The following is a 15,698-nucleotide window of genomic DNA, read 5'->3' on the forward strand; positions in this document are numbered from 1 at the left end:
GCTTCCATCCTGTGGCCCTCAAAGATGGGGGCGGGGGGGGGTGGTCAAGGGCAAGGATGGGGGAATTTGGAGGGTAATATTTACCCAACTCCTGGGGCCTGTCACAGGTATGGAGTTGCTTCCAAAACCACCCAGTTATGTGGGAGTGGCTGGTATCTGTCAAGTAAAGCTGTGTGTGGGCTGCCTTTTTCTTAACACTATTTAATCTTCGACTTATATGGTCTAACTCTAACCTGTTTTCATTGGGTGTTTTAGCCATAAAATCCCAAATGTGAAAGTGACCTTTTCGCTAGTCCCCTAGCGTGCACCTGCCACTGTTCATCTAATCTTCACCTACACGATCTCTGCTCTCTCAGATGGAAAATGGCCCTCCTTGTAAAATACATGTATTTTTTGACCAGTGCCAATGTAAAAAAACATCCAAACCTGTAAGAATTTTTGTGAGTTTATTTGAGCCAAATTGATGATAATTGCTATAAAGCAAAATCTCAATGGATTGAGAAAATGGTACCGCTACCACTTATTTTATACATCAGAATCAAAGAGGAAGATATAAGGGGGTTACTTACATAAAATTTATTGGTGATAGATTAGGGAGATTGGATAAACAGTAAAATGGAGAGATACTTAATTTACCTTGGTGGGTACAGGATGTCCACAATGAATATTTACAGCAAGCGCCTAGAGATGGTATTGGGGGAACAAAAGAACAATGAGGGGTTCCTGGACTCCTGCTCTTCTGTGGAGGTTGTGCCCTGAGGGGTTTGGAGAAGGAGATTACTCTGACATTCCAAAGATTACATTATCAGGTATGTTACTTTAGGTGCAAAAGACGACTGGCTCAGTTAAGGTAAAGATTGACCTTGCTTAGGGAAAAAAATACCAGCCTAGGACACGACTACCTGCCATGAACCGCTCTTGTTAGAAAGTTTTAATTTCAGACCATCCTCTGTGGTTACTTTAGGTCCTTGAGTTTGTAATGCCACCATGTAGGCCTCCCTGAGCTTGGCAGGTTTAGTGTGTGGCTTTTTCATCCACACCATCATCATGGTTTTCACGTGGCTGAGCCTGGTGCCTGCCTGGGAGCTCTGTTGGTGTGCCTCAGGACGCCCTGCCTCTACTCCAGAGGCACACGTCCAGCTCTCAGGGAAGCTTTATCCATCACACAGTGGAACTGGGAGGCAGAGAGAAGCTGGCGACCCCCTGCCCTTGACAGCACCCTGTCCCCGACTGTCGGTTTGCACCCGTGTGCTGTATTTAAGGAGACAGGCCGAAGTATTTGGTCCCATAGTTTGTGTTTAGAATAAAAATACAGAGAAGGTGGTCATTTATTAAATAGGTTTTATTGAACACCAATTTAGTTTTCAGAACATCTCAGATCCATTGTCAAAGATAAAAAGTTTTACAAGCTTAATATGTACCCAGTCCTAGTTTTAGACCTTTACATGTATTTTCATTTCATTCTCATGAAAGACCTGTGAGGGAGATACTCCTGTTAATATCCTCATTCTACATATGAGGAAACTCAGGCCCAAAGAGGTCAAGAAAGTTGCCCAAATGGCACAGCTGGTTGGAGTCTGGGGAGCTGGGGTCCCACACAGTCAGGCTCCAGTGCCTGTATCTAAGCTCCACACCTTGGGTTTCACGCTCAGTGGACCTTCACATGCTCAGGAGGACATGTGGTTACAGACTAGCACTTCAGCAGCACTCACAAATGAAGGCTTTCTTGGCAGGATATTTCTTTAAGATGATACTCAAACATTTATTTTTAGTAAAATTTATTACATACTGGTAACACATACAAGTATGAATGCATGCTGCTTGGTTGTAGTATTTGTAGTTGGAGCATAAATATACCCTATAATGAGGTTTTGTTTATTTTTAGTTTTTTGTTGTGTGTGTGTTTTTTTTTTTTTTAATTTGGTCTTTCACCTTTCTGGTGTCTGTGGACACAAATTTGGCCTTGAGTTGTGGCCATGTACAATAGAAAAACAACAGCTACCATTTATTGAGGGATTATAGCTAGCTCTTTATACGAATTATCTTTTTAAGTTCCTAAATCAACTTTAAGTATTGTTGTTATTTTACAGAAGAGGAAACTGAAGTTTATATAATGTAACTGAGGTCGGAGAGGACATATCAGAGCTAATAAATGAGAAGGGCAGGATTCAAACCCAGGTCTCCCTGATCCCAAGGCATGTGCAAATGAGCGCCACACCCTCCGTAGGCTTGGTGGACTCTGGGCATCATGAGACCACATTATGTCAGAGTCCAGCAGGTGCACACATGTACCTCTGGAATTCAAACAAGTGTTACTGAGCACTAGCTAAGTTTTGGGCATACTCCTTGGTACACTATCAAAGATACACCATTTTGAAAGAGAAATTGGAAGGACAGGTAGGTAAGAATTATTGAGAGCTTTTTAACTCCTTTACATGTGTTCTCATTTCATTCCACACACAATCCTATGTGATAGGTGCTATGATTGTGATCACCCTTCTACAGACCAGGAAACTGAGTCCCATGTATATTGCTTAGTGAATAGCTATCTTGGGCTGAAAGGGTCAATAAAGCCTTGGCGGTACACAATGTGCCAGGCATGTATGGTGTGCTGTGTAAGAAGTATTATGTTCAGAACTAGCCATGCTCCGACTTGCAATTCCATTTAATTGTGCCGTCCGTATTCATACATCCAGTTTCTTATCTTAGACTGTTAGTCCCTGTGAGCAGAAGTCCTGTCTCTGAGGTCTCACTCTTACCCTGGCTGGACCAGAGCTGGCAAAAATTCCCTCCTCAGAATCTTTACGGACTGTGTGTGTCAGGTGTAAAGCCACAGAACTCTGTGTGTCAAGTGTGAAAATATTGCTGACTTTTGAACCCAGGGCTCCTCTTTTCTCCCTTCCTGGGAACATAAGGGTATATGATAAAAGCAGAGTCGTTTTCTTAAGGGAAGCGTTAGTATGTAATTTCAGCCACAGGCGGGTCTCTTCTGTTCCTCCAGGGACTGGGCATGGCCAGCCCTGCTGTAGCTGGTTGAAGGGGACCAAACCTCTCAGGAAGACGGACTTGGTTCCGTTTGACCAGCCAGAGCAGGCGGCAGCTCCATCGGGAGTGGCTGCAGGCAACCGCTAGTGTGAGGATTCCTTGGTATATCGCAAGCATCATTGGTCCAAGCCTGCAACACAGAGAGAACCAGCATTAGCATGAATCAGATCCCAGTGGATTGCCTTGCCCAGAACATCCTCTCACGGGATTTGTGAATACCATACATAATTTTTATTTTGAATTGCATGACTTTGTTTTATTTCCTTTCTTTGATCCTTATTATTTTTTCAAATATAAACATCATGAAGAACTAAAAAGATACAGAAAATTGTAGAATGTGGAAAACAAAAGTTTCTCATAATTTTCTCTCCTCCCATCTTCCAAAATAAATTTAACATTTTGGTTTATATTATTTGAATATCTTACATTTTAATTCTTATAATACTAGTAAATTAAAAATTAGTTTTTTTTATTCAAATGGGATACATATATAGAAGAATATATGTAATACATATGTAAGTTGTGACACATAATGATAAAACCAATATCCACAAACAATCATCTACTTAGAAAGAGAACCTTACCAATATTATGAGGCTTCTAGAATGCTTTTCCCAATTTAGTTCTTTAATTTCTCCTCAGAGGTAACTATTATTCTGAGTTCCTTTTAAAAATATAGTTTTTACCCTTTATGCATATATGCCTAAATAACATCTTGCTCATTTTTTAATATAATGGCATCATACCATAGGCATTCTTTTGTGACTTGTTATTTTCAGTTCAAATGTAAACTTCCCCTATAGTGATTGGCAGCTGCAGTTTATTCATTTTTATTGCTTTATAGTTTTCTAATATGTGAACGCACTACATTTTATTGAGTAATTATTTTTTCGGCGATAGACATTAAAGTTGTTTGGTTTGACAAATGTGTGACATGGAAAACTTTGATTCTTGTAGATTTTAAAGGAGAAATCTGGATTCCAGTGTGAAAGAACTTATGGGGCGACCGTGCAAAAGAGAAGCAACATGTGGGGGTAGAGCCAGACATTTATGTTGTAACCTGCTCTTCAAGTGATTCGGATGCAGCTAAAGTTTAGGAACCACTGGACTGGAGAGGTACCTACTGGTGTCTTCCTATTTCTGAGTGTGATCAAGGGGGTAGGGAGGTGATTGAGCAGGAGACTCTCCCTAGTAAGGCAGCCTGGCTATCTGCATGATGTATTTGAACAGGTGGGGAAAGAGGAAGGAAGGAAGGATAGTTTAAATGATGCCAGAACTGCCCTCGGGGTAAGGGTTACCTGCCCTTTTATTTTTTCTCCCCGATGAAGAGAAGTGTAATTGAGTAGAAAGCCTGTGGTCTTGGTGTCGCACTTACGTGATTTCAAATACCACTTGCTTCCTGGCTCTACATTTTATTTAGTGATTTGCTCTTAGGATGTTACATCACATCTTTAAACCTCAGTTTCACATCTGCGTAGTTGGGGAGGGTAGCTGCCTTGCCGATCTGTTGCAAGGCCTAGTGAAAACCAAGGAAAGGTGGCCAACACTAAGTCCCCAGTGGGCACGATGGACACTCTCTGGGGTCGGGGAGTCTTAGACACAATTCTGACTGTTTTTGAGGCCAAGAGTTTCACTCTCAACGCCAACCTGTCCTTCATGTATATTCCTTCCATCAGCACAGGTATGTTTATTGTCATCTATGAAGTTGGAAACCACTTCAGGCAAAGCAGAACTGGTTTAACCAACCAGACAGACATCTGCCAGATGGACCCCCTCTTGGGAGCTCTGTCAGGAATAAGATATTCCAGAAATCAAAGAACCCAACAAGGCACTGTAGAAACAACAGCTAGTTGGAAGCACACTGGGATGGTGGTGGCGGGAAAGCATGGGTTCTAGGATGCCCGGGCAGGTTGATGTTGAGGCTTCTTTCTCGTGCGGAGTCTCCTCTTTCTTGGCATGCATCCGGCTGGCTCAGCACCAGGCATCTTACCTTCACCCTCCTTCTCCTACCAATGACAGGGGGGGTCTTAAGACAGCAGTTCAGTTCTTCCTGTGGCTAACCTTGCCCTAGCCCAGCCATCCTTCCTCCGGTCCTCCTGGGGAACAAGGGAGTAGGCAGCCATGGGGTGCAGGTCAGCCACCCAGTCTGAAATCAGGATGGAAAGAGTGTGTGGGTCCAGCTCGTCAGTCAGAACGTCATGCCTCTTAATTTCTTCAATCAGGACATTTCTCTTCATCATCTCTTTCTTCTTTACTCACATCCTGCCCTGCTCACACAGAACCCCCGCCCCCACCCCCCCGATTTCTGAGCAGATGACATGCAATCAACCTCCAGGGTAACAAAGGGAAAGCTATCTTTAGAGCAGGTATGATTTAGAAAAAGGAAGGGTTGTCATCGGAAAGAAGCAGAATTTTGAGGCAGCTGCCTAGTTTCCAGGCATGAGTATTCATAAAGCAAAGACAGTAATTTTCTTCAGAAGATAATAAGTCACAATATGCTGATGTCAGAAACCTTATTCATTCAAAGCACAGCCCTCTAAAGCAGGGTTTCTCAACCTTGGCGTGTTGACCTTGGGGTCAGTCGAGTCTTGGCTATGGAGAGCTGTCCTGGTACATTGTAGGGTGTGCAGCAGCATCTGTGATCAGTACCCATTAGAGGCCAGTAGTAACCCCTGGCTGTCACAACTAGGAATGTCCCCAGACTTAGCCAAATGTGCCCTGGGGGCAAAATCACCTTCAATTAACCACCACTGATGTAAAGCTCCCAGTTTCTGGGTTCAGTCTTATAACTGTTCCATCTCTAGTCATTCTCCCACATTCTTTCAAGTTCTCATTTCCCAAGGAGTACAGGTTAGCATGTCCTTGAAGGTCAATAGGCAGCTGCTGGTGTCTGGATGAGGTAGGTGGGTGCTGTCCCCTGTGTTGCTGCAGCCTGCTGAGGGGTGTGGCCCCTTGTACTCTGAAGGCCCTCACCTGAGGGAAAGCCACCCTTCATCTCCGGCCACTGTGCATGTATCTGCTGTCTGCTCTCTATATAAATACATACATGTGCATCCTCCCTTTGTCCATCCCTTTCCTCCTCATCCCATGTCCTCTTTTTGCTGTGTCTCAGTTCTTTTATAGCCTCCTCCTGTACACTTTGAATCACACCTTTTCATGTGTCTCTTTTCATGGCTCTGCTTAAGAGCTCTTCATATACATTTAATGTAGGCCCTTCCCTCACACACTCACGCTGCAGCAAGAAAGCCGAGTTGTGGCCTGTGGGCAGCCAGCCTGGAGCTGGGGTTAATGAGGGAGGGAGACCCCTGCAGCCCCCTCCCTCATTCCAAGACGCTGGGGCACGGGATGGCCTGCACCATGGGTGACTGCAGTTTCTCCTGCTCAGAGCTTCTCTCCCTAAGTCCATCTCCACCTCCTTCTTGGTGTGGGCTCAGCCCTTTAAGGTCGGGCTGGGAACACAGGGGATCAGGGAGGAGGAGGGAGAGGGGCTTAGCCAATTAGATGAGTGAATCACCATTTTAGCACCTCACCCTTTCCCCCTAACAGTCTCATCCTAAGGTTCTGTTTGGCCACAGGGCCTAGTGAAAATGATAGCAGAGCAGGGTCACGGGCCGCTCTCTGTGACCAGAGGCTGTGGCCTCCTGGTCTCAGAGCCCCTGCCTTTCTAACTGCAGTGAGAGCCCTAGGAAATGTGCAAACTGCCATGGACACAGATGATTATAAAGGAAAGGACAGATCTAGAAGAATCACAGTTCAATTTGGTTATTATTGGAAACATCTTCTTTCAGGAGCAGAATGGCTGGAGGAAGGAGCTTGGAGGGCTGGGCTGATTCTGTGAAACACCTTTAGGTGATATGGCCTCTCCCTGCCCAGGAGGCCTGAGGTCTGAGGCTGGGACCACAGCTGCGTGTGGGGTTCTGGGGCTGAGTGATGGGACCTCTAGTGAGAGAAGGGCCCGTGGGAGAGCAGCCAGACAGATCCGGAGGCTCTCTCTCCATTGGTGAGGGAGACGCCTGTGCCACAAAGCCCTGGTGAGGAGGAGGGTCAAACCTGTTCTCTGGTTAGGACCATGGGACCAGCGAAGAGGCACTCCCCGAAACCACACACTTCCTTACATTCCATAGCAAAGTAATCGTATGGGGATATAAAGAAGCATGTGGCCTTGGGAAGCAGTTTTGGCCCAGGCTTTGTCCACCTTCCAGATGCGGCCAGGATCTCAGCTGTGGGCCACTCTCACCTCTCTCCTCCTCTCGCTGGGAAGCGCTTAGAGGGCAGGACCACTAGGACCCTCTCCCCTGCTCCTCCTCCCCCCGAAAACCATCTTGGAAGTATCTGTGAGGAATGGCAGTGCTTTGAGGGACCCTATTTCTCCCCTGCTGTTTGTTCAGAAATAAACAGCACCCAAGTTTCACCGGCTTATTTTGGTGCAGCTATAATCTTTGTTATCACTATTCATTAAGTTAATAGCTGCTGCTTTACACATTTGAGTAGGATTTTAATGTTTGAATTCCCATGAAGGGAACATTTTTTAAAAAGAGAGGAAATTCAACAGAGAGGCATTCTGCATATGCATGAAGAACAAATCCCGCTTAGAAACAGAGCCAAGCCCTCCTGGGTTTCCTACTGTATGTCTGCTGTGCGCGTGGTGAGGCCTGCAGCTGCCGGGGCAGCATTCCAAGCGCGATTGTTCATTGTGGGAAGGATTTCACTGTTCGGCTTCTGCTCCCCCAGCCCATCACCTGCCCCACAAGCTGTGAGGCCGGAGCCACGGAAGAGTGAGGGACGCTGGCAGCTGTCGGGCCACTGGGGTCTGGACAGGCCACCCCGGCTAAAGGGCAGTGGGGATTTCAGCTTCATGACCTTTAATTCACTACCAGAAAACAGGGAGTATGACAACAGAAAAACTGCACCCCAAAGAAGGTTTGAGGCTCACAGCACTGACGAGGGCTTAATGAAATCTAATGATAAAAGTAATAAAAAGAAGAGTGAAAATTTTTTCAAGCTTTCTCTCTATGACAGGGATCACTTTCGGTGCTTTGCCTATACAAGCTACTTACATCCACTACTCTATGAAGCAGCTATTATTTTTACCTGGTTTTACAGATGAGGGTCATAGAAATGAACAGGTCTACATATATGTAAATAGTAATTCTTTAAAAAAAACTAATCAGTTTAGAGGGATGGTCTTGAATCAATCCTTAACGAAAGGTGTAGAATGTAAGAGTTGAGAAGGAAGGAAGGGAACACTGTAGGATTTATCCTGACATCTATTCCTCTGTAGCTGTGCCCTAGGGGTCCCCTAAGTGGTGATGGTTGAGACACCACACTTTTTCTCAGGAAAATAGGGAAATGTTCTTGGCACTCCAGCCAAATCTGACTTTGGGAATCATCTAGTAGCTCATTTAATCCAACCCAATTGCTAAATAAGCTTCTGTGAAAACGCAGTCCTCCCTATTGTCAAGTGCAAGCTTCGGGTCAGTGAGTATGTGGGCTGCCTTTTCTCCCCCACATCTGGGGGCTGTGATCTGTCAAAAGTGAAGGCTGATGGGGAGGGAGGCAGTGTGCCAAGGAGAAGATGTGGCCGAGCCTCTGAGAAGGTGAGAATATCTATCTCTTCCAATGAACCGGGGAACTTATGAGCTGAGTAAAGGTTAGCTGGATAAATCTGTCAGAACAAGCTCTCCAAAGTGTTTGGCATGTGAGTTTCAGAAATGAGGGTTTGCTTAGACAAGAGACACCCCCTCCCCCAAATTATTTGGTCCAGAGATCTAGAAAGAGCCAGCTTCCAGAAAGTGATCAATTCATGTAAGAATACAAAAGAAACAGGAAAAAAAGTGCTGTAAGATAACCAAGACAGTGCTAACCATTCCAGGAGATTGCACCCATCATTTGGGTGTGAATGTTTTTGTCTTTCTGTCAAATCCGACCTCACATGGTCAAAGGCCACTTAAAAGTTTTCTTCAAAATCTGCAGGGAAAACAACAGAAGGAAGGAAGGAAGGAAGGAAGGAAGGAAGGAAGGAAGGAAGGAAGGAAGGAAGGAAAACTTTTAATAACTAATAGTTTGATTGCTTTTGAGTCTCCTCCTACTTTCTCTGGTCATCTAACTTAATATGCCAGGAAGGAGATACAGGGAACAGGTTAGAAAATGGAGTGAGAGGTAGGCCAAAAAAAAAAAAACCCAAACAAAACAAACAAACAAAAGAAACAACTACAATGACATCAAATATTTCATACCAGGCATAAATGAAAGGGAAAATTATAGGAGGGGAGATATAAAGGCATGTTCTTCTGAGTTTTGCACAAGGCCAAGAGCATTCATACCACCATTGGATGTACGTTTTTTTCCAGATTACTTATTTAGTTTCTTACCTGCCCAAATCTTCTGAATTGGGCAGGTGGTGTTAATAGGAAGAGTGGGCAGGTATGAGGTGTCACCTGGCCGCTTGTGTGCTGTGTGGTATTGGCAAGATCACCACCTTTCTTTTCCTCATTCCTGTGGTGGTTGTGTAACACGCTGCCTACCACAGGGTGAGCTGAAGATTAATGAGGTAACTCTCATGCGAGGACCATGAATTTCTTGGAACAGGCTGATGGCAATACAAAATGTCATTCAACATGTTATTGAAAACAAGATTTGTTTTTCCCTCTCTTTGCCCTGTAGTCAGACAATTTTTCAAAAGTCTTAATTAATAAATTGTCCTTCCCTTATTCCTGAGAAACAAGGGCCATATTAAAGCATTGAGAAGTAAGTAACAGTAAAGGTACCATCACACACATAAACAGCCAGCACCATTCTTTTCCTATTTCTTTCACCGAGCAGGGCAGGATTTGAACATAAATCACTCAGACACAGCATGACAGAGAGATGAGAATGTGATTATCCATTAGTGGTCCTCAGAAAGGCTCTCTAATTAGGGGAAAATCAAGGATGGTTAAGACAGGGAGAAGTCTGAATTATAGGCTAACAATACCATCTTCAAGGTTATTGGCAGCAGTGGGGTGTAGGGAGGAAGAGCTCGGCTTAGGCATCTGTGCCTTCTGGCTTCCTGACCTTGAGCTGACTACTTAACCTCCCTGAGCCCCAGTTTCCTCACCTATAAAGTGAGAATAATGTTTACTCAACAGGAGGCTTTAAGGATATAGATTTATGTAAGGTGCTGTGAACACAGTATTAGAAGTTTAATAAATGGTCTCTGTTACTATTATTTCTATTATTTAATGTATATTTAATATTAATACAGCAACTGAAACTACTCATTGCATGGAAGTCCTTATATTTGACCTACAGTTTCATTCACATGACAATTGTTATACAAGGGGTGGTTCTAAAATACGTGGAAAAGCTTAGATTGTATAAAAAATACTTTCACATTTTAAGAAAACTATTTTTACTAGTTTAGTATGCTTGCAAAGGATTTTTTTAAGGAAAGGGATTCATCAGTGTCCTTTCTGACAAGAATCATTAAAAGTTCTGAATATCTGGGGCCCAGTCTCATTCCAGGAGATTGCACCCATCATTTGGGTGTGAATGTTTTTGTCTTTCTGTCAAATCCGACCTCACATGGTCAAAGGCCACTTAAAAGTTTTCTTCAAAATCTGCAGGGAAAACAACAGAAGGAAGGAAGGAAGGAAGGAAGGAAGGAAGGAAGGAAGGAAGGAAGGAGGGAAGGAAGGAAAAAAGGAAGGAAGGAAGGAAGGGAGGGAGGGAGGAAGGAAGGAAAACTTTTAATAACTAATAGTTTGATTGCTTTTGAGTCTCCTCCTACTTTCTCTGGTCATCTAACTTAATATGCCAGGAAGGAGATACAGGGAACAGGTTAGAAAATGGAGCGAGAGGTAGGCCAAAAAAAAAAAAAGATATATATGGTGAGATACTCAGATTGTCTCTTTCTTGACCACTAGACTTTGCTTCTGATAACAGACCTGACCTTACTCAGCCAGGCCTTTGCTGGGTAAGAAGAGGAAACCAGAGCTTTCTGCAGAAAATCACCTGAATCTTGCTCTCTGAATTTCTATCATAGGCAGCTTAGGTCTCCTAGTCCCTTTCCTGACCCACAGTCAGGCTTAGAAATTTAAAACAATAGATAATAGTTTCTTAAAATGTAATCAGAATTGCATACTTTTATGGGGATTAGGACCCTGCTAGTGTCTGCAGGAGGAGTGGTCTGCACAGAGGTATCCACCCCCAAATCTAAGCATTTGTAACCTTATGCACTCTTATCTCTGCTGGTGTTCTCTGAAACAGGCTATTCTGGGGCTCACCAGATACAAGCCAGGTTATGTGGGGCTTACCCTTGTCTGGCCGAGGAGATAGGAAATAAAGCAACGGCCTCTCCTTTTAAGGCAAGTGTGGGGTAGTATGTCGGGATAGGACCTTATTTTTCCTAAGGCTCAGCTAGGACATCTTGCTATTTTTAGAGGACTGGCCATCTCTGAATGTTGATTCAATCATAGACATGAGTCCCATTTTAACTCCCCAGGAGCAGCCAAGAGCAAGGCAGCTCCAAGAGCCCGTCTTCTCCCCCTGCAGCATCCCACCGCCTTGCTCAGAAGAGGGGAGTTTCAGTGGCATTTTGTCATCCCTGATGTCCTTGCCCTGCCCCTCATCAGAGCTGGAGAGCTGGAGCTGGGACTTCAAGGGAGGAAGGGGCAAGGAGGTGGAGCCAACATTGTCCTAAGCGTTTACCAGTACCTATTTACACTTCCAGCAATTCTGCGAAGTACATTTTATTACACAGGATGAAATCATCTCCAGCAGGTTAAGTAATTTGGAGCACTAGAGTAGTTAAGAAACTCACCCAAGTCACACAGCTAGTATGGCCAACCTATAACTTGAAGCATTTCGCTAACCCAATTCACTCTAATACACTCAATTTCCCAAACTTGCCTGATCCTTAGTGCCACAAAGGCACTTATTAAAACTCCTCTCCCATACACCCCACTCCAGGGGCCATGGAACTGAAATCTCTGAGGGATTGGCCAGGTAGCCATACTTTTAACAAGCACTCCCAGGTGATTTCTATGCTCAGCAAATTTGGGGGAAACAACAGCTCTACGAGAGTTGCTCTCAAACTTGAGTAAATATTAGAGTCAGAAGGGAACTTGTTAAAATGAAGATTTTTCTGACTTGCTCTCAAAGATGCTGAAATAGCCACCTGGGCCAGAGCCCAGGAATCGGCATTTGTGCCACCATTCTCCATGTATTCCATTACCAGTGAGCAGAGGACTTTGAAAAACATGGCTCTAACAATAAACAAGACAGAGAAATCTGAGTGCTCATTAATGAAATCGGTACCGGAAAAGACTCATTTTACAGTAGTCTAAGAAAAATCATTAATTTGGGTTAAAAGAGGAATTCCAGCAATCCTGGTGACAAGTGGGTGACCCCTCTCCACCCATGAGCAGTTCACGTATTAGTAACAGAAAGGGGAGCAGGCACTCTTGAACACCCCTGACCGCTAATGTCTTCTCTTTGCAGTGTTCCCTGTGCTCATCTTCTACCCGGAATGCTCTTTTCCTTTTGCCCATCTTCATTGATCAATTACTCTCTTTAAGGATCAGTTCAAAGGACACTTTCTTCACCAAGTTTTCTCCCACTTGTAGCTCTTCCTCTTCTCAGCTCCTGTTGTTTGTACCTGTACACAGGCACAGGCACATCTTACTGGCTGCTTGATTCCTTGTGTGCCTGTAATGCATGCATCTCCTCTCACAAGGGCTGGGGTCCCGACAGCTTCATTTTTTATTTCCCACACCGCCTATTGCTTTTGTGAAGAGCTTTTACATAATAAGGGTGCAGTAGATAAAGCTGCCGCTACCACCATTAGCACGCTTAGAGCACCTACTGTGTGTGGGCACAGTTCTCAGTGCTGTAACAAGTAGCTGGCGTTATAAATATCCTTTTTATACAGATAAAGGACACAGGCTCTGAGAGGTTGTGGTTTGGGGAAAGGTCTCCTTTAGAAGCTGCAGAAGACCAGTCACACCTGTAAAGAGATCTGAGCTCTGTGGTTCAGGAAAGAGCCCTTTAAAACAAATCTTCATTTTCTAATTCAGTGTTTTAAAGTCATCTGGAGGGCTTGCTGAAACACAGATTGCCCGGCCGCACCCCCGTTTCTAACCAATTCCCAGGCGGTTCTAATGCTGCTTATCTAGGGGACTACACTTTGAGAACCACTGCACTAGCTCAGTGTTTCTGACACTCAGTAGTTCAAGGGCAAGAAACTGGCCCTCACACTCGGAGCTCCTAATCATGAGGCGGTGAGGAAGTGGAGTAAAGCCAAACAGAAGCCAGGAAGGTGGCTCTTCAAGGGTGTGGCTGTAGGAGCTTTCACGTATGAGGGTGCAGAGAGGGGAACCTGTCTGTGGAGTTTCTAAGAGTCTTCAGCTTGAGGGGTTTGCACTACAGGGAATCACCTCCTTTGGCTTCCAATTCTTACCAATAAGCCTTCGGTGGGGTTTGGTGAAAAGAGTATAAAATGAGGCAATTGTTTTTCTTGAGAAGATAGACCAGCAGAGGGTGCACTGACTCACAGGACCTCATGTTATATTGGCAGAGGGGTCATATTGATAATGTAATGTAAGATAACATATAAATACGGAATAATGATAAAGCTCTTTAGCTCCAAAATCTTACTTTTGTGTGTGTGTATGTGAACCTAGTACATTGAGTGAGAATTAAGAATTGCTTAAGGTCCAGAGAACAAGTCAGAGAATCTGGTTCTTGTCCTAGTTTTCCAAAGAAATACATTGCAGGGGAACTTAGTTTCTTAGTTGTTGTTTTTTTTTAAAAAAGATGTAACACTTCACATTGTCTTAGTGGGGAAGTCTGTGGGGTTATCTGAAGGAACCACTCCCATTCAATGATTGCATATTTGAGATACATTTCTTATTTGAAGTAAATTCCTTTGAGTTGCTCTGAAGAAAATTTCAACGTGCATTCAAAATATCTTACCAAAGCACTAGAAGGACAAGTCCCAAGTTCAAGGTCATATGCTGTCAAATTCTCATCCATCACTCCTCCAACCCTAGCTCTTCTTTAGGTAACTGACCAGCCCCTACCTTGCAAGAGCCCCTGCCTTTTATTGTCCCTCTGTCTTCCACACCCATCCTTCCCCTCTGCCTTTGCTCCAAGCCTCAGCACACAGAAACAAGTCCATTGTCAATACTAGCCCACAAGTCATCCCCACGCACTGATAATGTGGGCAGGGGTGATTTCTCCCATTTACTTCCCCTCCCCTAGCTCTGCCTGCTGGCTCTGAATTCTAGCGGTCCTCCCCAATCTCTGCGAGACGCAGAACACAGGATGTGGTGCGTCACCTGCTCCTACAGATACCGGCAGTGCTGGCTTCAGATGACAGAAGCAGATCCCCCGCAGGGCTTCCCCAAAAATGCACAAAGAAAGGAAGACAGATGGGCAAGGCAGGAAGGGCCAGAGGACAGCTAGAGGGGAAAGCAGCGCGGGGGAGCAGCTCAGTGCTTACCTGGGGAAAGTTGTGGGCAAGTCCCTCCTCCTCTGTGCGCTTTCTTCCATGGGAGGCATGAGTCCCATTGAGGTGTTTAGAGCACGGAGTGTTAGTATGATTATTTTTTCCAGAGCTGCCAGCGTTGGCTTGCGTTTCTATGCCTTCCTGTCAGAATTCTCTCAAGGAAACAGCAGCTGGTGAGCTCAGAAATGTCAGTCAGAATCTTGGCCTAGTTTGGGGCCTTGAAGATTTTTACAGAAAGTTAAAAAGGTTTCTGGGCCAGTGTCTCCTTAGGGTTTTCCCTCTCCTGCTTCTCACCTTTTCCATCTTCTTCTTTTCTTTCTTTCTTTTTTTTTCTTCTTTTCATTTTTTGCCTCAGTAGCTAGTTACTTACATTGCCTGCCTCCCCTTTCTGATGGTCCCCTCTTGGGTATGGCTGTTGCTCTCTTTCCAGCTCAGCTTAACTGCCGGGTGATTTGCTAAGCATGAACTAGTACTTGTGCACTTACTTTGTCCCCTGACTTATTCCCTTTTCCTTCCTTTCCTGTCATTCTTACCTTTTTAATCGCTATCCTTCTGGTCACCCAGAGAAATCATCTGTCTTTCCTTTATGTGCATCCCCTGTCCTGCGAGTCATCCGTTCTCCCTAGTTGTGCCCTGGCCTCTCACTTGTCTTTGTTCTAGCTTTACTTCTTACTGCGTCCTGTCTAGATGTGACCTCGCCTCAGATCTCTTCTCTCTTCTCTTCCCCTCCCATTCCTTGGGCAGTCTCGCTCCCTGCCTTCTCTTGTCTCTGGTCTCCGAAGGCGAGCTTCCTCCTTTTTGTACTCTGCAGCCCGGTGCCCACCCCCAGCACACTCTCCCACCTGTTTGTGTCTTTTAAGGGCCTTGGTCATGTCTATGCCTTCTGTCCACCTCAATCAGCACAGTGATGGGCCTCTGCAAGCTGTTAAATTACACCTCTTCAGCTGTCTCATTGCTAGGAGAAATGCCCTTTGCTAAATCCTTTTTCAGATAGGCAAATCTATATTAATGCTTCTGTTTATGGAGTATACTGTAATAATGCATGCATTATTTTTAAAGAGTAAAAAAATTAAGTTTTTTCAAGGGTATTTTTTTTTTTAGGTTATGTCACTATGTATTACCTAAGATACAATGCTTTTAGCTCATCTCTAACATATTTTGGCCA

At 44.5% G+C, this 15,698-nt stretch overlaps 1 long non-coding RNA gene across 1 annotated transcript; it reads right to left on the minus strand.

Annotated features, from left to right (window-relative positions):
- Window positions 1–1,324: 1,324 nt before the first annotated feature.
- Window positions 1,325–15,312, minus strand: LOC118660560. Its single transcript, XR_004968973.1, has 3 exons — window positions 14,828–15,312; window positions 14,528–14,750; window positions 1,325–3,175 (listed from the first exon to the last, which is right to left on the minus strand). It is a non-coding gene; the product is annotated as an uncharacterized LOC118660560 (long non-coding RNA).
- Window positions 15,313–15,698: the final 386 nt, after the last annotated feature.

Source organism: Myotis myotis, unplaced genomic scaffold, assembly GCF_014108235.1.
Source record: "Myotis myotis isolate mMyoMyo1 unplaced genomic scaffold, mMyoMyo1.p scaffold_m19_p_7, whole genome shotgun sequence".
Taxonomy (NCBI): Eukaryota; Metazoa; Chordata; class Mammalia; order Chiroptera; family Vespertilionidae; genus Myotis; species Myotis myotis.